Below are 22,024 nucleotides of genomic sequence, written 5' to 3'. Positions count from 1 at the left end.
GGATTTGGGGAAGGGGCGGAGTTGAGGAGGGGCTGGGGGTGGGGTAATTAAAAAACGGGGGGGGCGGCAAAAATCCTAGAGCTGGCCCTGCCCCTGAGCATTTAAAAAATCACAAGTCTGGCCCCAAAACATCAGGCTTTATGGCTTAAAAATCATTTAGCCTTTTTAAAAATAATCCTTTTTTAAAATATTTGCCATCCAGTTTCTGAGCGTTTCCTTTACACTGAGTTCACGTTGTCAGGCTTTTCAGAAACTTTTTTTTTTTTTTAATTAAAGTTGAGATTCTCAGCTCCAAGAGCTGGGACTTTAAGAAAAACAGGAACTATGGCAAGATTTCCAATAAAATCACTGGATTTGACAGCGCTGCACTTCTTCCATAATTCGATTGATAGCAAGCCCCAGTCTAAGAATTCTGGAAAATTACATTACCAAAAAATATCCACACTGCTCTGAGATGTGAGCAGCATCCGATTATATGGTGGATTGTGTGTTTGTACTGTACTGTACTTAGATTGTAAACCCCTTGAGGCAAGGACTGTCCTTTCCTTTTTCTGCACCCTGATGGTGCTCAATAAATAACAATCCCCTCCTCTACATTGGCAACTCACCCCATTCTCACTCCCTGGAATGCCATGGCAGCCTTTCCCTAATGAAATCAGCAGAGAGTTACCAGCGCTGGAGTGAAGAGGTGTTTTGTATATTGCATAGTAAACGCCACAATAGCGAGTGAGAGGTGTTGAGGCCAAGGAGGAAGGGGGAAGTAAACAACGCTGCTTCCCATGACTCTGTTCTCCTAGCAAACAGCTGCCATAGAATAGCAAACAGTTCCTGATTGAGATAAGATTATACACATGCAAATGACGCTAATCATCCCAGAAAAGTTTTTGCAAAAAGAGTCAGATTCTGGTTATTTTTTATTTGAACTACCTCCCAGTTTTCTTAACACAGTGAAGAGATTTAAATGTTCAATCCACTGGCAGTCCTTTTGACTATGGCAAATTGTGTTATCACATCTAGGGAGTATCTGTGATACAACCCTATGGTTGTAGTGAGACTATGTAATTTTTCTATGATGAGTGTAGCTGGCTGAAACATGGTGTAGACATTTAGCAGCAAAAGGAGTACAGCTTTTTCTATACAGCTTTTTCTGTACAGACCCTGATCCTGTGGGTACTAAGCCCATACATAACTTTATACATGTGAGTAGCCTCATTGAAGGCAGTGACATCCCACTGGAGTCAGTGGGGAGAACTCATGTGTAGAGCTCTGGTCAAGTGTAGGTAGTCTCTTGGTCTATCCAAGGCCGTGATCAAGTGTCTTGATGTTTTTGGTCTTTTGGTCTCGAGATGAAAACCTTGCCTTTGTTTCTGGGACCTTGAAGTGAAAAAATTCTCAAAGTTATGCACGTGCTTAAGTGCTGGCAGGTTAGATAAGAAAGAAAGATTGTTAGATAATAAACAATGCCAGGAGAACGGTGGTCTTATGGCTGAAGCATAAGAATGGGGGAGCAGGAAATCGGTATTCTATACTGGCTCTTTTGCAGACTCTTTGGATGACCTTGGGCAGGTCACTTAGAGATTCTCTTCCTGTTTCCCTGGCTGTGTAATGGAGCTATAGTGTATCACATACTTGACAGGGATGATGTGAGGCTCCGTTCATGAACATGGTCAAAGCCCTTTGAGAGCCTTGGGTAGGCAGGTAAAGCCAAGTGAATAATGAAAGAAATGACTCACAAATATGGAAAATTTCACTAAGCTGGAATCTATTCACCAATGATTTGCCCAGCTCTATCGCTTGAGCAAATGATGGAAAAAATATTCCTCCAATTCCTCTTTAAAAGAGATCATGAAATTCATCAACTAAATTACTCAAATCATATTGGGCCAACTCTGGTGGTAGTATCATTAAAACAGAGCTAGCTGGGACAGGATTCTATTACAACAGGCCTATCTGGGTGCATTTAAGAAGCCAAATAATTCTGTGTTTTAGTTTGGAGAAGTTGCCGGTGGGTGGATTTGGAAGCATAGGGCTGTCTCTCCAGCCATCACTTACATGCAATGATTATCATCTCCTGCCACCAGCATCCTGGCTCCCAGGTGCTCCAAAAGCACTTCTCTGGAGGAGGGGACCCCTTTGATTTCTTGTCCTGGGTACCAGCCAAGCCTGTCAGACAGCGTTAATTTTAAAAGTGCATCCTATTTTCCCTTTGATAAACTATAATCTTCCATCCTACAGATTTTCCATGCACAGAGAGAGCTGATGTTTTTCTTATTAACTGTACAGCACTTACAGACTCAGCAGCTCCTGTAGGAGAGCTGGAGGTGTTTTGTTTGTCCTCTCAAAGGAAACAATATACCCCATGCTGAAGGATGTTCCCAGCAAGTCTGCTGTTGTCAGAACTGGCGGCTGGTGCTCTTGGGTCAGGCTTTTCTGCTTCCCTGGTGTTGTTTTTCTGGGAGGATACTGCATTTGGAAGTCTGTCTGACTCGGCTTCATAGCTAGACGCCTGTGTAGGAGGCCTGCAAAGGCACACTGCTCCGAGTGATGGGGATATCTGCTTGAAGCTAACCAGCCACAGAGCTCCTCAGACATTCCTTTTTATTTAGCTTTCAAATGCAGTGTGTATGCTTTACCTCCTGGAAGTGCTGTGCAGGACTCCGACTTCCCACAGCACAAGTAAGCACGTTTACAGGGGTGGTTTAGAGCAGGATTCACGGAGTGTAGATCCAGGCCTTGGGCTAGAGGGGAACCCATACACCCATAAACTCACCAGGGCCCCAAACCAACAACTTGTTCTGCACAGCAAGATCATCTGCTTACGCAAAACAAGTTGCAAGACTGGGGCCAAAGTTCAGATCTATAGGAAGGGGCTCTACAGGGGGTCTGTCACAGGGACGTGGGACATGAGGGATGATTATCAGGTTGTGGGGGAGCAAGAGTATTTGATTTGTTGTGGGCTGCTCTTTGCTTTGGGGGGAGCCCTTGGATTGGATTGGATCTTGGCCCCATTTCGTCTTAACCCAGCATCGCATGTTTGTGAAGATTAACGTTTGAAGTGTGTGTGTGTGTGTGTGTGTAATATATCTTCAGCACATTAACAAGAATGTTCTTAATCCTGGGGGCTAAGCTACTTCACATGGCTAGAATGTTCGGAGAGGTGATAATGAAGAGAGATCAGATGGAATTACACAACAGCCATGCCACCTGGGTTGAAACTAGAGTGGTTTATTCCTTTAAAAAAAAAAGGTTTTCTGTTGTGGAGGAATCTTTGATAATTTCCAGGAAGCTTGAGGTTCACTTCAAAGTCATTAAGCTGCTGGGGAGGAAAGGCAAGGCAAACTGTCTGTACTAGGCATGCTCCGCAGTGACTGCTTCATGCAAGGCTGGGCTCTCTCACAATACTCCCAAACGCAGAGAACAGAGGGAAGCATGGGGGAGCCACTTGGTAAGTCAGCGACATTATCTTCCTACATCTCCAAGTTAAAATCACTTAATTTATTCAGCCTGAATTAAGAGTTCAAGGGAATTGTGTGGGTGGCTTTGTTGTTTCTCTGTAAGGCATGCTGCAAAAACGAACCAATCCACTGCAAAGCTGTCATGCAGCTGCCAACGATTCTAACTGCATCTCTAAGTTTTTCTCCTCATGTCAAACCATAGGCTTTTTGCTCTGTTCCGAAGCTCTAAGTGTATGCTGCACATGCTGCTCTGACCGTTTTCAAACAGATTAATAGTTTTGCTGGAGCAGCAGTAGATTATTTGGTCTCCGCTGGTGTTAGTTGCAGATGTAACTGTTTGAGTACCAGAGAGTATGTGTTTACAAGCAGCTTGGCTCTCTCCTTCAATTGTTTGAAGACTACGTGAGGTTTGTGTTTCCCCATTTGGCTTGGACATAGGGGGACCTAAAGTCTGCTGCTAGCAGCTCCCCTTACCCTTTTGCACTGGGTAGGTGGAATCCAAGAGATCAGAGCAAAGCAAAAGGGTTGTCTTGCCACACAGCTGTGGAAAGAGATCATATTTTCAGGGCAGGTTTTAGGTCAGCTGTATACTTCTAATGAGTCTTCTGCAGTAAATTGCAGCCTGTGGTCACTTCAGGTGACCTGCTGGTTAATTGATTCAGTGACCACTGCTATAGCCGATTCAGTTTCTGTACTGATAGCCCTGCAAAGTTTACAAACTTCCCCCCACATTTTTGACTTTTAAAATGTTCCATCAAAGAAATAATGATGTTAACCCAGGCTGCGGAAAGCACCACCCCTCACAGAGAGGGTTTAGTGCTTTAGGGATTAGGGTTTGGTAATCTGTGACTGTGAAATCTAAGTGCCTCTGTGCAGGTCTCCTTCATGGTGCCTTGCTGCTACATCCCACAAGTTTTCTTACAGTGTTTATTATTCCCAACTAAGCCCCTGTAAGGGAGATGCTGTAAAGATTGTTTATTGAGCACTATAGCCAGCCCAGAGTCTCTGATTTTCCAAGCATCTCTCTCAAGATGTTACCAGTTTAGCCATAAAATGAAACATTTAGGTACTTTATAGCAGAGAGATGACTGCTCTGCTGCAACATGAACTAGCTTACTAATAAGAGAACCTGCATTAGCTTCTTGCCAGGAATAACAGAAATTTAATGCTTGGGATCCATCTGGATGTTTCAAAAACTAAATAATTCCACTCTAGAATCATAACAACAAAGCATCAGTTACTCTAATTTGTACATGCGAGACAAAATGTGTGGATGGTTAATACCAGGCAGCTATTGGAAACTAACCTTTGTTCCTTCCCCCCCCCCCCCCAATGGAGGGTGAATTAGCAGTAGACATGAGAAACACCAGCGCTTTTGTAACTAAATTAAAGACATTTAGTTAAATCCCCAAATCTTGCAAAGTATTTTTTGGGAAGAGCCATAATCTTGTTTGTGTCTAAGCACACCAAATAAGAAAACAGACTGTGAAGCAATCCTCTGTCTCTCTCTAGCTTTTGAATTTCTTTCCTGCTTTGCTATTTTCTTTCTTTTAAAGCTACAAACTTGCCTTCACCCTGAAAAGCGTGTGTGTGTGTGGGGGGGGTACTGCCTGTGACGGTTTGAGGCTTCTGTCTCTGTTCATGTCCCTTTTCTACATGTTAATTCTTGTCTATTCCCACATTCTAACCCACTTTCTGAACAGGAGAGATGAATTCTTTAGTGAGGTGAAAGGCCCTGGTTCTGCAAATGTGACCCAACTCATGCTTAACTTTACTCCCATGAAGAGTCACAATCAAGTAATGCCTGTCTTAAAAACTAAAATTGCCTTTAAAAACCTGATTGTTAGAATGTGATAATACAATCATAGGCACTAATCCCTCAGACTGATCTATACAGCTACTCCTGTGTCCATATGAGCCCCATTGACTTTAGTGGTGGTCCACTTGCACAGATTAGTTTGCAGGGTCAGGGCCTTAAACCTGAAGCTGCAAAAGTTTATCATCAGTTTTAGTGCTTTCTATTATAAGCGGGCCCTTTTACACTTTACTCAGTTACCATTGCAAAGAGAAGAAAAAATCTGTTGTTTTTCCATTGGGTGTTAGGCTGAATATTACATTTTAAATTGTCCTAGAGCTACAAATTATAGCCCTGATTTGGGCATCGAATCCATGCCAATGGACTGTTGTGTCTCTACGGAATCTCTTCTGGATTGGGGGTTTGTTAAGGATTCAGAAAAATTGTTTTTCCGTTGTTAGGAGTCCCAGAAGCTAAGACACTTCAGCTCATGCTCTTAAGTAAAAATCTGAGTACAACTGCATGAGCAAGCATTTTGATCCGTGTTGTCAGGATACCAAATCTTAGTGACAATGCAATGCGTATCTTGCTTTCTAGCCTAAAGCATTCAGCCACGCTCCTGAGCAGTAGCTGAACCGTTTTCCTTTCATTGCTTTAAAGGGTCTGCATTAAGTCAAAAAAGATGTTACCATTTGTTGTTGTTATAAACAGTTACATGGAAAATAACGACCCAATTAAATTCAATTGTTAAAGAGCAGAATAAGCAACTTCTGAATAAATTACTGCAGTACGAATTGGCGAGGAATCTCATGGCTTTTACTCACTTGGGACCTGGTTCTGCCATTCTTATTGTGTGTCCACTGTTCTCCACAAAGCAGGAGAGTGGGTAGTGACAGGAACATTGGTTCTATGCTTTTTCCCCAGTGCACCAGCCCGTGCAGTTGAATTGCCATGGAATAGGGGTTGTAATGTAGAAAGGACCAATAGCAAATTGCTATCGCCTGGATCACAGGGTGGGATGGTGAATCTCTGAGGCACGATTCCTTCCCTGCACTGCTCCTTGGTGGCATGGCAGGACACCACTACATGCACAAGGCAGATTGTGAAATCAGTCTAGCCCATTGTTTTCAGGATGGGGCCCTAGTTTGTGTCCTCACTTCCTGTAGCATTATTCAAAATTGCTGGCTGTAAAACAGTCTCCTGTGCTCAGAAAATACTAATTCGACTGAATCTGTCGGTTTTAGTCTTTCGAGTGTTAACAGATTACAGTAGTATATTGTTAGATACATAACTTGACTGGCTTTCTCACGACCTAAAGAGCACACAGAAAATAAACAAGGATCTATTGTTCAGTGGGGAAAAGCAAATGTTTTCTGCGTCGCTATCTAATTAAGAAAAGATCATTTTAAAATAATTCTCCTGACTGTCACAGCAATGACATGGCACAAGCAAACTTGGGTTTTGCCAAAAGCAGATCTGGTTGGAGTGTGATGTATTTCTGAACTTCTCCATAATTTTCGAGCTGCTTATGAGCAGGCTGCAAGGTCCTGCCCAAATCTTCTATTTTAATGAATTTGGCCAGAGTCCATCCTAATTAATCTTGAGGGAGTTTAGGGGTAGGAGAGCAGAGTATGAAACAATTGTTCTCTTGTAATTTTCTTTTCACAGTGTGTTGACCCAACCAAGAGCTATGTCTTCAAAATCCTCTGGGTCTCTTGCTGAACTCATTACACCAATTTGTTTGGTTTTAACAGATGTTGTTTTCCCCTTCATGAGTGGAAAGGGTTATCTCACTTGCTAAAACCTTGCTATTGTGCTTTGTTTCAAGAGCCTGTGGACTTGTGGAATGCTGGGGGAAGCTTACTCACTAGGTCCAGCTACAAAGGAAAGGGTAGGTCAGTCTTTCAACAACTTTATACCACCTTTAAGATCCAAATGTAGATATCTACATAGATTGATGGGATCTTTTAACACCTACAGCAGAAATAAGCTAAATATGTCTCTGTGCAATATAGTGCTGATTATAGTAGACAGTGAAAGATTGCAACAGCATGTACATTGCCCAAGTAGTTCAGGATTAGAACATTATTGAAATTTGTCAGTGATCACTCAGACAATATTAGATGGGAAGTATGTTTATAGTATTAACTATACTGGCCCAAATTTTCAAAAGTGGCTACTAATTTTGCATGCAAAAGACACAGTCATATATCTTAAAGTTGGCATCTAAAATTTGTGGCCATTTTTGAAAATTCAGGACAGTTCCTCTTTCTCTGTGGTACTGATTGGCTATCACTTGCCTATTCAGTCTCTAAGGGCTTATCTACACTGGAAAGATTTGCCACTTTAACTACACCAGTGCAGTTAAAATAACAAACCCTTCCCTAGCGTGGTTGCAGTTGTAGTAGTAGAGTTTTATTCTAGTGTGGGAAGATGAATAATCAATATTGTTGTAAGTTACCTTTATACTGGTATAAGTGTCCACACTAGGTTTAAAAAAATCACCCTAAGCAATATATTATCTTGGTATAACTTTTCTTGTGTATTCTAGCCCTTAAGTTCTGCTTTCCTTACTGTCAAATACCAAATATTAAACTACTTAATGTGGAATGAATAATATTAACAATGTGGAAACTGAGGCAAAGAGGTTTCGACTGACCCACGGCCGCACAGTGTGTCAGTGACATCCCCTGAATTAGAATTTAGGATTCTTGAATCTCAGTCTTATCCTTACTCCACTGGACCACGATACCGCTAAAATATTCCTCTGGTGTTTAAGTTCATGCAGCGTATTGACAACAACAACAACAAAAGCCCTGCTGTGAATACATGGTAGGACACAGACAAGAGAGGAAGATGGGGTTGGGCATCTATGGTACAAGTATAGATCTGGGGGGCAGTCCAGAAGAGGGACATTGATTCCACATAGAAGTATGCTAACGGGAGGCAAGAGAGGCTGGTAACATGTGAAAGTAAGTGAGCAAAGCAGACACAGATGTGCTCAGACTCTATTTACTCCAGCAGACATGATCTTTATGGAGGTGTCTGAAAGGAGGGGAGGCCAGGCCAAATCCTGCAGAGTCTCCACCACAAGCCACCAACTACATTTGTGAGGAGCGGAAAGTGTGTGTGTGTTTGTTTGTTTGTTTGTTTTCTTGAATCCTGGCCTGAATGGCTGGCGGATCCTGCTGTGATTAGGAGAATGCTCATGTGTGTAATCCTTTTGATCATGGAGCCCAAGCTTTATAATCAATGTCACTGTCCTCTCAAAGTCCAGCTCTGTGATGGATCCCTTCTTAAAACATTGTATGACTAAATACAATTATGGTGATCTCCTCTGTGTTTTGCCCAAACTGAGAGCTGTTTCTGCTGGTTAGAAAAAAAATCCACTTAGTTTAGTGTGGGAACAGTTTATTGGGGCTTTGCATGTAGGTATTTAAAGTGGAACTGTTGGCTCTCAAGGACTTAATTTTAAGAGTCAAGAAATGTAAGTTCCCTTTATTTTGTTCCAACAAAGCTTTGACAGATTTTACCCATGGAAAGCGGCATGAACAGCATGAGAACACGTGTCTCAGTTTGAAAACATGTTTTCTTTTGTAGGTGTTTTTTGGGGGGGGGATGGGGTGGAGAGGGCATGGAGGGAAGGGAGTTGGCTGTTTACTTTTTGTTTAATAAAATACTTTACTATTTATTACAACAGTAGAACTGTCAAAGGAAATACTTCTACCACACACTGCCAACTCCTCTAGGAACCTGTTACATCTTCAGTATGGAATGTCAGTGAACAGTGTTTAAAAATCGCTCCTTCTTTATGAAAAAGAAACCAGAAAAAAGAAAAACCTCTTGGCCTGTTTTCAGACTAGTAATGTGGTGCTTTGTCATCCATGGCAGCAAGCTCTCGACATTCTGAAAACCGGCTCTTTGGAGGTGATCATAATGGTGAATATTCAAAGATCCCCCCCTCTGCCTTTGTGTTTACCTTATCTGGATTTGTGCATGCTACAATAAAAGAGCACTTATCCAGTGCTCTGGGCACACTGGGCAAGCTTTTTAAAATACACAAAATAACTAAACAGATCCAGATCTAGTCCCGCAGGCCACCCAATAACAACATATATACCCGAGAAATGGCTCAACTCTCAATGCACATTCAATTCCCACCAGAGTCCCACATCACCACAAACAGCCCTATCCAGCACCTGTCTCCTCATGAACACTGGATGAAAGCTTTGCTGCATGCCCTGAAGGCTAGCAAACTCAGGCTGTTACAGACCTGGGCAGAAGCCATTCCCAAAGGTCTGGGGCTCCAGTGGAGAATGCCCTGCGAGCCATTCCCTCGTTCTTGTAACAATGTTGCTTCCGCTCAGGTGCCTCCACTGACCACCACTGTGCTAATATGTTACGGGGCAAGAGTCAGTCTCTGAAATACGCTATTTAGTCTATCTGGTAACACTTTTTCCTTTTATTTTTTTTGCCCCCACTTCCAAACTTTCTTGGGAGCCATATTGTGCCACAATTTTTTTATTATCATTAGGCACAACACCTGATTAATTTCATTGGGGAAATCTGCTCAGAAATTGATGGTAGAATATGGACCATGATTTTCAGTGAATGTGAACATATACACTTTTTGCTTTCTCCTTGGGAAAAATGTACGCACTCTCCTGTCTGCAGTGAAGGTTAAATGCAAAATTCACAGATTTGTATCTTCTTGTGAGCGGAATTAGAGAGATGTGCATGCTTGGGAGCACACAGGGTCCCAACATAAAGTTACATTTCTCAGTCTACAATGACCTTGACATACAGTTTTTACTTGCAATCATCAGAGATGTTTTTTCAATTAGGTCTGTTGCCTTTGAACCCCGAAGTATGGTATTAGGAGAGTTTCCATTACAACCAACAGCCTTGTGGTGATGGGTGTCTGTGATCTGACACCAACCACTGAATCAGAATATTTCTTTTTTTTTTTTTAACTGACCCAAAATATTTCATTTTGAATCAGTTCAACAAAACATTAAATTGCATTTGGTCACTTCCTTGTCCTGAAGAGTTTACAGTCTAATTGGATTTTACTATTTAAAAGAAGATTAAATGGTCAAGGTAAAAACCAGATCCTATTTAAAATGTTTGTTTTTAATACACTGTCTGCTACCTAAAAGAAAAGGAGTGGGAAATAGAAGAGGTTAAAACACCAAAGCTAGCACTGCCCATTATTAAAGTTGCCCAACACTTCCATATAAGATCCCGTTTTCAGTCGCTTATAACTTTGCCAAACTTTAACCATTTGAGCTGAAATTTCCCATGCTGTGTATGAGCCGCAGGATGAATTTCTTTTGAAAATTTCAGCTAAAAGAGGTTATCTGTTTCTGAGAATAAGGTTGGGAGAAATACATTGTTTTGCTCTTACTGGAAAAAAAAAAAATCTTACAGCCATTTCATTCATTGAGAAGCTCTAGTGCCCCCGTGTTTTGGATCAGCAACTTGAAATTTGTCAGGGGTGTGGCCTCTATGTCAGGAATATATGCTTTTTGCCGTGCCTGTGAAAATCCACCCTGTTAGCATATTTTATGTGGAATCAATGTCCCTCTTCTGGACTGCCCCCCGGATCTATACTTGTACCATATATGCCCAATCCCATCTTCCTCTCTTGTCTGCATCCTACCATATATTCACAGCAGGGTGATGGTGGTGATGGTGGTTGTTGTTAATACGCTGTAAGAACTTAAACACCAGAGGAATATTTTAGCGGTACCGTGGTCCAGTGGAGTAAGCATAAGACTGAGATTCAGGCATCCTAAATTCTAATTCGGGATGTGTCACTGACACACTGTGTGGCCATGGGTCAGTCAAAACCTCTTTGCCTCAGTTCCCACATTGTTAATATTATTCATTCCACATTGAGTAGTTCTGTGGCCTGCAATGTGCAGGAGGTCAGACTAGATGATCATGATGGTTTCTTCTGATCTTAAAGACTGAGTTTATGAGGAAGCTGTCTGAGTGAAATGTAGAGGCAACAAAAGCTGAACTGGGGTAAAGGATGAAGAGGAGTAGATTGGGAGAAGGAGTCTGCTGAGACTAGGACTGGAGCAGGAGAGGAACACTGTGATGGAGCATGATGGGGGAGACTGGTACTGGATGGGCAAGGAGATTGGGAGCTGAGGAGAGAGGGGGATGCTGAAACTGGGAGTTGGGGTGGGGGAGGAGGCTGGGACTAGGAACTGGAGGATGAGGAAGGGGAGACTGGGGCTGGTTGGCAACTGGGAGCCAGGGGGAGACTGGGACTGTGAACCAGTGAGGGAAATGGGGGGTGAACTGAAAGCCAGTTCCTTGGTTGTTTAGAGGGGGCCTCGGCCACTGAGATTGGATGAGAAGCTGCGCAAAGGAGGGAAGACTGGGCTTGACTGGACAAGGAAACTGGGACACAGAGACAGGGAGTGGGGATCCTGGCAAGAGGAGGGGGTGAGAAGAGACTGTGGTTGGATGAAGAGCCCCGTGGCTGATTAGCCACTGGGCCGACGGGGCCTGTGCCCAGAGGCCTCAACCAGTTGGGGTGCCCCAGAAAAATGAGCACCCCTGTGCCCCGACCCCACTCTCTAGCAGGAGCACCGGGCGGGTGGAGCGGGGCAAGCCACCGTGCCCCGCTCCCGCTCCAGTAGGAGCACTGGGCGGGGTGGGGCGAGCCCCCATGCCCTGGCAGGAGCGCAGGGGTAGGGGGGACTGCAGGTGGAAGGGGTGGGGAAGGGCCCCCACTTGCTGTGGCCCAGGGCCCCACAAAACCCTAATCCGCCTCTGGAAGAGCCCAGAGAGGCAGACTGGGACTGAGAGGCAGTGAGGGGGAGCGGCAAGGCAGATCAGACCAGGGGCCAGAAGAGGAGAATTGGAACTAGCTGGGCAAGGAGACTCACACAGGAAAATGATAAGACGGGGAAAAAAAATCACTTGTGGTTGAACACTTTTTACGAAGCAATCACTTTAGAGCACTCCTCATCCTCAAAGGAAACTTGCACAACACTTTCAAAAGACGAGCCTGGGAGCTTAGATTCATTACTCTGCTAGACACTAAAACTCATGGACAGAACAGAGACATTGGATTTATGGCTTATTACAACAATCTGTAGCTCGCTAACCCCCTCTTTTTGTCCTATGACTGCAGAATTGTTAGCGGATCACTCTACCTTGAATGGTCCCTTACAATGTGTGCTAACTACTTATGCTAAACACTTGTATTTAGCTGTGATGCTGGGAGTTTCTGTCCCAGATCTGAAGAAGAGCTCTGTGTAGCTTAAAATCTTCTCTCTCTCACCAACAAAATTTGGTCCGATAAGCTATTAGCTCACCCACCTTGTCTCTCTAAGGAAATAGACAAGTCACTTAAACCAAACTTTTCCCAGGTGGTCATTCTAGTGTGTTCCTCATTTTCTGGGTGTCTGACTTGAGACCCTGAGGTCTGATTTGCAGAAGTGCTGAGCACTCAGAGCTGCAGCTGAAGTCATTGGGAGCTGGGCGTGAACATATAACATAGCAGGGGTTGTTACTCGTTCAGGGTCTGATTTACAGAGATGCTGGGCACGGCACCTCCCACTGGCTTCAATTAGAGTGGTCAATGCTCAGCATTTCTGCAGCTCAGGCTCTAATGGAATATGTCAAGAACAAGAGAACGTATATCAGACTCGGATGATGAGATAGAACATACACTGTGCAGCACGCTCCAGTTCTGCCACCTCGCTGCGGCGCTGCCATTCAATTCACAGTACGAATACTGCTTGTATACACTCAGAAGGTCCAGCATGTGCATCTTTCAATGATACTGCCCCATGGTATCAATATCATTTATCTTCTCTCTTCCTTTGGGCAAGAAGAACCATTCTTTCTTTTTAAAGCTAAGGAAACATTAAGGGCCCAAGACAAATGCACAAACAAAGCATTTTGGTGTTTGATAATACACAACCAGGAACTCTTTTAATGTCCCCCTCCAGGGGTTCCATTGTATCCACGTACTGGAGATTTTAATCCTTAACTATGCTCGTGTATGTGTGTTCTAATGCATACTTGTTTCTTTGACTCTGAGCATTGTAGCTTAGAGGTAGCCAAAGAAAGTTTGACCCATGTTTCCACTGCACTACGGAGCTGGACCGGCTGACTTTGACAAGTCGGAAACACTGGCGAGATAACAGGCATCCTCAGGAAGCAAAACCTATCAGAACACGGTGATGTCATTGGCAAACAAAACAAATGAGCTCTGGGAAAACAAACTGTTTTCCAGCATTGTTGATCTTACCTCAAATTAGAAAAGCTGCACATCCAGTTTCTGGCCCAGTTTGAGAGTCTTTAAAAGAGAGCAATAGTTCAAGTCTCTTTCCCTCCCCCCCCCCCCCCCCCCCCCATAGGGCACTATTTTGCTGTCATTTGCTTTTTAATATACACAATTTTCATTTGTTCCTCAACCAGAACTTAACCGGATTATAAACCAGGACTGTGTCCATGAGCACTAAGTTAACCCTGCGTGTGCCAAATAGAATCAATGTTTCAGGCAACACGTGGAGAGCTCAGTGTTTGAGGTCTTGTTTTAAATACTTTTTTGCCTCAAGAAGCCATTTTTGGGCTGAAATAATGCAAGATCTGAGCTTCTTACAGTATTTCCACAATCCAGGAACTATAATGTTGTGAGAGGACTAGATCTCACATTTCCATCTTGTAAAATGACTGCTTAGTGCCTGTGGAAAACCATGCAAATATTAGAACCTACATACTCTTCTGTAACAAATCACATTTGAAGACCCAAGGAAAAGTTTTTCAAAGCCCAATCCCATATTCAAAAGGGACTTAGGCACTTAGGAGTCTTGGAAGTCAGTATGATTTAGGCTCCTAAGTCACTTACTGCTTTTGAAGACGTTACCTCTGAACTAGAACATAAGAATGGCCCTACTGGGTCAGACCAAGGGTCCATCTAGCCCAGTATCCTGTCTTCTGACAGTGGCCAGTGCCAGGTGCCCCAGAGGGAACGAACAGAACAGGTAATCATCAAGTGATCCAGCCCGTCGCTCATTCCCAGCTTGTGGCAAACAGAGACTAGGGACATCATTTCTGCCCATCCTGGCTAATCGCCATTGATGAAATCTCATGTTCCAGTGCATCAGCAGATTGCCACAGAGGTCAAGAAGGAATTTCTTTCCTGCATAGTACAATTGTCAGGTGTATTTGGGAGATATGTGCCATTGCCGAACATACGATACCATTCACCATACTAAATCAGATTAAGCATATGTCCCTGTTCTGAAGCAGGCTCCATCAGTGGCCTAAGGAGCTGTCTGAAAGACAAAAAACATTTCGCATGAGATTTTGTAATTATAGCAATGTTCAAAATGGATGTATTTTTCAAACCCAATTCTGGGATCTCATCAATTTTTTCTATCAAAATGTTACCAGAATTGTGTTTGAAATAGTTATTAAACTTTTAAATGTTGTCACGGTTTAAATAAGCGGTTTGATTAACATCACACAAACTTTTGTGAAAATGTTCAAGTCGTTGACAAGTGTGACAGACCCAGACCAGTGGGGTACAGGAGTCTGGTAGAGGGCAAATATACTGATCACTGGATGAGTAGTTTTCTGTTCCCTGAGTGACCAGAGAAGGGGCTACACTAGAGTAATCAGGAACCTGCTAGAACCAGTTAAGGCAGGCAGGCTAATTAGGACACCTGGAGCCAATTAAGAAGAAGCTGCTAGAATCAATTAAGGCAGGCTAATCAGGGCACCTGGGTTTTAAAAGGAGCTTACTTCAGTTTGTGGTGCGAGTGTGAGGAGCTGGGAGCAAGAGGCGCAAGGACCTGAGAGTGAGAGGGTGTGCTGCTGGAGGACTGAGGAGTACAAGCATTATCAGACACCACGAGGAAGGTCCTGTGATGAGAATAAGGAAGGTGTTTGGAGGAGGCCATGGGGAAGTAGCCCAGGGAGTTGTAGCTGTCATGCAGCTGTTACAGGAGGCACTATAGACAGCTGCAGTCCACAGGGCCCTGGGCTGGAACCCGGAGTAGAGGGCGGGCCCGGGTTCCCCCCAAACCTCCCAATTGACCTGGACTGTGGGTTCTTCCGGAGGGGAAGGTCTCTGGGCTGTTCCCCAACCCACATAGTGAATCTCTGAGGCAAGAAAATCCATCAATAAGCGCAGGACCCACCAAGATAGAGGAGGAACTTTATCACACAATATTTTACAAAAAGTTCTGTTTTCAGTAAAAAGCCATTTTTCCTTAGGTAACTTTTTGTGTAAAAAATTTTGGATGGATCCGGTGGCCAGTCTCCTTTTTATCCCTCTTACGTTCATTTCTGCCTTGAGCTGAGTTTTTTATTTTGATGTTGGTGTTAAATCCTGCTCTCTTTTTGCTCTTGGGTGAGAACTTCTGCCCCTGTTTCTTTAATTTGTCGTGTATACTATGGATGAGATGACATGCAGACAGGAATATAATCCTGTCCATATGCATGAAATATTGATTGTTACTGAGTGTTATACTCTTTGATGGGGTATCATGATAGCAACTTTTTTTCCCCAGTCAGCTTCAGAATGGTAGCTTTCACTCTCTTGGGCTGAAAGATTCATGATCATCTGCTGTTCACAAGAACCCTTCTCCACAGAAGCTCCACCGTCTCCTGCCAAGCACAGACTTTGAAGGAAGCTGAGATCTTGTGTATTAAACTAGACTCTAATGAACTGCAGCCCCTTGCTTTACAGGTTCTCTTCATTAACATGCAGTCTGCTGATCCTCTTCAAGGCTTGATCAATAGTGCTCCTGGTCTGCTATCGTGGAGCCAAGGTGTCGCTCCCATCCCTTCCAATACACTCAGGGCCGGTATAACCACTAGGGGAACTAGGCGGCCGCCTAGGGCACCAAGATTTGCGGGCGCCAAAAAGCAGTGCCCCCCAATTTTTTTTACACTACAGTAGAGTCCCATTTTATGCGGGGGTTAGGTGCTAAGGTCCGTGCATAAGAGGAAATTCGCGTATAGTGAAAATTACCATAAAGTACAGTACACACAGTATACACTGTATACACTAGAACAGGGGTCCTCAACCTACGGCATGCGTGCCAAAGGTGGCATGCGAGCCGATTTTTTTTTTTTTTTTTTTAATGGCAGGCTGCGGGTCCTGGCCGCCGCTGAGCCCACTGCCAGCCTGGGGTTCCATTCACTCAGCCGGCAGCAGGCTGAGCGGGCCGGCGGACGGGATCCCAGACCGGCAGCCGGCTCCTGCCAGCTGGGGTCCCGGCCGCCAGCCTGCTCAGCCTGCTGCTGGCCCTGCTCAGCCCGCTGCCGGCTGAGTAAACGGAACCCCAGGGCAGCAGCGGGCTCATTTAAAAAAAATTCGGCTTGCGTGCCACCTTTGGCACACGTGCCGTAGGTTGAGGACCCCTGTTCTAGTGTATACTGTGTATAATGTGTGTACTGTACTTTATGGTAATTTTCACTATATGCAATTTTCCTCTTACACGCTAACCTTAGAACCTAACCCCTGCATAAGATGTGACTCCACTGTATTCATTTTTTGAAAGTTTATAATAAGCGATACTCCGTGGGGAGGGGAGGGGGTGGTGCAAGGGCGAAGTTTTGCCTAGGGTGCAAAATATCCTTGCACCGGCCCTGAATACACTCTCACACACTTTTGACTTTTGATCCAAATTCTTTGCATTACCACTTTGGAGCCAGTCTAGAACTGGATATGTTTCTAAGAATTCAGTGTCACTATGGTGGGACACACCCTTTCCTGCCTGCCTCTGAATCACAGTAGTAGAGGGAATGAGCAGGATAAGTTCTTTGTCATATTGCCAGGAGTAAAATCCCTCCCCACTTTTTCATAAACCAGGGAGATGGGAAAGATTTATTCGATTATCTAGGCCATCTCCTTGCCAGTGCCCAATTGTCCCCATTTTACATTCACTAGTGTTTTATTTCGGTTACTTTTAAAGGGATTTGTCAATTTAAAAATCCCATGTCTGTCTGAAAGTTTTGTATCTACTACTGTTAAAAATAGCTGCTAAGATACCCTGACTGAAAGAAGCTAAGAAGGGGGATTTCTTTCTCTTTTTCCATTGGCTTAGTTTGTGCATCTGGTATCACTGTGCACATAGACAGTTTCATTGTTTTTCCCATCTGGTCAGTCAGTTGGTTTCCTTTTTGTTGTGCAAAACGTCCACACAAACAAGTGTGATAAAAACATTTTAAAAGAAAATGTTAGTGTGAAACCACAACAAATTGGCTGGTGGACTCAGGGACACGTGCTTTACTTGAAACTACTTTTAACTCGTTCTCTGAAACTGCTTAGATTTCAAGTGGACAGCAATAGGGTATGTCTACACTATGGGATTACTCCAAATTTACAGAATTCGATTTTTGGCAACCGATTGTATAACGTCGAGTGCATGCGGCCACACTAAGCACATTAATTTGGCGGTGTGCGTCTATGTACCAAGGCTAGCATCAACTTACGGAGCGTTGCACTGTGGGTAGCTATCCCATAGTTCCCACAGTCTCCCCCACCCATTGGAATTCTGGGTTGAGATCCCAATGCCTGATGGGGCAAAAAACATTGTCGCTGGTAGTTCTGGGTACAGCCTCACCCCTCCCTCCATGAAAGCAACGGCAGACAACCGTTTCACGCCTTTTTTCCTGGGTGAACACTGCAGATGCCATACCACGGCAAGCATGGAGCCCGCTCAGCTCAAGACAGCAGTCATGAAGATTGTAAACACCTCACGCATTATCGTGCAGTTTATGCTGAACCAGGACCTGAAAAACCAGGTGAGGAGAAGGCGGCGACGGTAGCGCGGCGACGAGAGTGATGAGGACATGGACACAGAATTCTCTCAAACCGCGGGCCCCGGCGCTTTGGAGATCATGCTGTTAATGGGGCAGGTTATAGCCGTGGAACGCCGATTCTGGGCCAGGGAAAGAAGCACAGACTGGTGGGACCGCATAGTGTTGCAGGTCTGGGATGATTCCCAGTGGCTGTGAAACTTTCGCATGCGTAAGGGCACTTTCATGGAACTTTGTGACTTGCTTTCCCCTGCCCTGAAGCGCCAGAATACCAAGATGAGAGCAGCCCTCACAGTTGAGAAGCGAGTGGCGATAGCCCTGTGGAAGCTTGCAATGCCAAGCTGGCTACCGGTCAGTCAGGAATCAATTTGGAGTGGGCAAATCTACTGTGGGGGCTGCTATGATGCAAGTAGCCAAAGCAATCACTAAGCTGCTGCTACCAAAGGTGACTCTGGGAAATGTGCAGGTCATAGTGGATGGCTTTGCTGCAATGGGATTCCCTAACTGTGGTGGGGCAATAGATGGAACCCATATCCCTAGCTTGGCACCGGAGCACAAGGGCAGCCAGTACATAAACCGCAAGGGGTACTTTTCAATGGTGCTGCAAGTACTGGTGGATCACAGGGGACGTTTCACCAACATCAACGTGGGATGGCCGGGAAGGGTTCATGACACTCGCGTCTTCAGCTGTTTAAATGGCTGCAGCAAGGGATTTACTTCCCAGACCAGAAAATAACCGTTGGAGATATTGAAATGCCTATAGTTATCCTTGGGGACCCAGCCTACCCCTTAATGCCATGGCTCATGAAGCCATACGCGGGCAGCCTGGACAGTAGTCAGGAGCTGTTCAACTACAGGCTGAGCAAGTGCGGAATGGTGGTGGAATGTGCATTTGGACATTTAAAGGGTCGCTGGCGCATGTTACTGACTCGCTCAGACCTCAGCCAAACCAATATTCCCATTGTTATTACTGCTTGCTGTGTGCTCCACAATCTCTGTGAGAGTAAGGGGGAGACCTTTATGGCGGGGTGGGAGGCTGAGGCAAATCGCCTGGCTGCTGCTTACGTGCAGCCAGACACCAGGGCGATTAGAAGAGCACACCAGGAAGCGCTGCGCATCAGGGAAGCTTTGAAAACCAGTTTCGTGACTGGCCAGGCTATGGTGTGAAAGTTCTGTTTGTTTCTCCTTGATGAAAACCCGCCCCCTTGATTGACTCATTCTCTGTAAGCAACCCACCCTCCCCCTTCGATCACAGCTTGCTTTCAAAGGAAATAAAGTCACTATCATTTAAAAATCATGTATTCTTTATTAATTGATTATAAAAAGAGGGAGAGAACTGACAAGGTGGCCCACGTGGGGTTTGGGAGGAGGATAGGAGGGAAGGAAAAGGCCACTAAAAAAGTTCAAAATAATGACAGCCTTTTGCTTGGGCTGTCCACTGGGTGGAGTGGGAGGGTGCATGGAGCCTCCCCGCACCGCGTTCTTACACATCTGGGTGAGGAGGCTATGGAACGTGGTGAGGGGGGAGGACTGTTATACAGGGGCTGCAGTGGCACTCTGTGCTCCTGCTGCTGTTCCTGAAGCTCCACCAGACGCCGGAGCATGTCCGTTTGCTCACGCAGCAGCCAAGCGTTGCATCCTGCCTCCTCTGATCTTCCTGCCGCCACCTCTCATCTCGAGTGTCTCTCCTCTCCTCACGTTGGTCCTTCATGTCCTCACGTTGGTCCCTCCTGTCCTCATGTTCACTGGCATCTTTTCTGTACTTTGATACCATGTCCTTCCACTCATTCAGATGAGCTCTTTCATTGCGGGTTGATTCCATGATTTCAGAGAACATTTTGTCTCGCGTCCGTTTTTTTCACCACCTTATCTGAGATAGCCTTCGGGACGGAGGAGGGAGGCTTGAAAAATTTGCAGCTGCGGGAGGGAGGGAAAAAAGGTAGAGAAGTATTTAAAAAGATACATTTTACAGAACAATGCTTATACTCTTTCACAGTGAACAATACTATTCACATTACATAGCACATGTGATTTCGGCACAAGGTCGCATTTTGCATCTTAATATTGAGTGCCTGCGGCTTTGGTGTTAGAGATCACAGACGCAGGTCCAGGCAACAGAATTCGGCTTGAATGTGGCCATGGTAAGCCATTGTCTTTCGGCTTCTGCAGCCTTCATAAAAGCAGCGCCCTCCCTTTCCCACATACCAAGCAAAGCCCGTTGAGTGCTGCGGTTTTCCTGTTAATGTGCAGCAGCAGAAACCAAACTAACACCCCCCCCCATCCAATTCTCTGGGATGATCGCTTTATCCCTCCCCCCACCGCGTCGCTGGTATCAGGGAAGATCCCTGCTAGCCAAACGCGAAAAGCTCAGCGCCAATGCGCCCCCTCCCCCCACTTGGCTAATTGCAGGGAAGGATTTCTTTTCAGCCACAGGCAAACAGCCCAGTAGGAATGGCCACCTCTGTCCCCTTAATTAAATTCCCGTGTTTCAACCAGGTTACCATGAACAATATCACTCTCCTGAGGATAACACCGTGAGATAAAGAACGGATGTTGCTTGAATGCCAGCAAACACTGGGACCATACGCTGCCAGGCTTTGTCATGCAATGATACCAGTACTTGCTACTAGCATGGCGTGGTCAAGTGTCCTACCATGGAGGATGGAATAAGGCTGCACTGCCCAGAAAACTTCTGCAAAGGCTTTTGGAGTACCTCCAGGAGAGCTTCATGAAGATGTCCCTGGAGGATTTCCGCTCCATCCCCAGACACGTTAACAGACTTTTCCAGTAGTCTGTACTGGCTGCGAATGCATCCCAAGTCCTCAGGGCAAATTAATCATTAAAAAATGCTTGCTTTTAAACCATGTTTTATATTTACAAAGGTACACGCACCAGAGGTCCCTTCCATGGCTTCATGGTCTGGGATACTGCCTTCGGAGGGTTGGGAGGGTACTTCAGTCAGGCTGAGAAAAAGATCCTGGCTGTTGGGGAGAATGGAGTGCTGTGTGCTCTCCGCAAGCTCGTCCTCCTCCTCCTCCTCCTCATCTTCCCCATCCGCAGAATCCTCAGGCATGGCTGAGATTACCCCCTCCTCGGAATCCACGGTCAGAGGTGGGGTAGTGGTGGCGGCCCCCCCCTAGAATTGCATGCAGCTCAGCATAGAAGTGGCATGTCTGCGGCTCTGCCCCGGACCTTCCGTTTGCTTCTTTGGTTTTCTGGTAGGCTTGTCTGAGCTCCTTAACTTTCACGCGGCACTGATATGAGTCCCTATTGTGGCCTCTCTCCATCGTGCCCTTGGAGATTTTTTCAAATGTTTTGGCATTTCATCTTTTGGAACGTAGTTCTGCTAGCACGGAATCCTCTCCCTATATAGCGATCAGATCCAATACCTCCCATATGGTCTATGCTGATGCTCCTTTTTCGATTCTCGGACTGCGTGGTTACTTGTGCTGATGAGCTCTGCGTGGTCATCTGTGCTGTCCACGCTGGGCAAACAGGAAATGAAATTCAAAAGTTCGTGGGGCTTTTCCTGTCTACCTGGCCAGTGCATCCGAGTTCAGATCGCTGTCCAGAGCGGTCACAATGGTGCACTGTGGGATAGCTCCCGGAGGCCAATACCTTCAAATTGCGGCCCCACTAACCCTAATTCGAAAGGGCAATGTCAATTTCGGCGCTACTCCCCTCGTCGGGGAGGAGTACAGAAATCGATTTTAAGAGCCCTTTATTTTGAAATAAATGGCTTCATTGTGTGGACGGGTGCAGGGTTAATTCGATTTAACGCTGCTAAATTTGACCTAAACTCATAGTGTAGACCAGGACCAAAAATGATCAGGGCTTCCACCCCTTTCTATTAGAAACTGTTCTACAGGATTAGAGATCTTGCAGTCAGGAATGTTTCCTCATATTCAACTTACATCTTCCTTTTCTTAATTTCATCCACTTACTCCTAGTAAAAGGAACTGGCCTCCCA

The 22,024-nt window shown here is 45.1% G+C and overlaps 1 protein-coding gene across 7 annotated transcripts in view; it reads left to right on the top strand.

Moving 5' to 3' along the window:
- Positions 1 to 22,024, top strand: part of JCAD (junctional cadherin 5 associated) — a 90,808-nt gene that overhangs the window by 45,718 nt on the left and 23,066 nt on the right. Inside the window, exons 1-2 of one of the 7 annotated variants that reach the window (XM_024214422.3) lie at positions 3,345 to 3,445; positions 7,079 to 7,141. The exons of 4 other annotated variants lie outside the window; for them this stretch is intronic. The gene's annotated coding sequence lies outside the window, so the exon portion shown is untranslated. Of the gene's footprint in view, positions 1 to 3,344; positions 3,446 to 7,078; positions 7,142 to 22,024 lie in introns of those variants that run through there. 2 more of the 7 variants (XM_024214426.3, XM_024214425.3) reach the window with 2 other exon arrangements.

Source organism: Terrapene carolina, unplaced genomic scaffold, assembly GCF_002925995.2.
Source record: "Terrapene carolina triunguis isolate 2854851 unplaced genomic scaffold, T_m_triunguis-2.0 Scaffold111, whole genome shotgun sequence".
NCBI classification, from domain to species: Eukaryota; Metazoa; Chordata; order Testudines; family Emydidae; genus Terrapene; species Terrapene triunguis.
The sequence above is the reverse complement of the archived record's forward strand: the minus strand, read 5'-3'. Positions and strand labels throughout refer to the sequence as shown.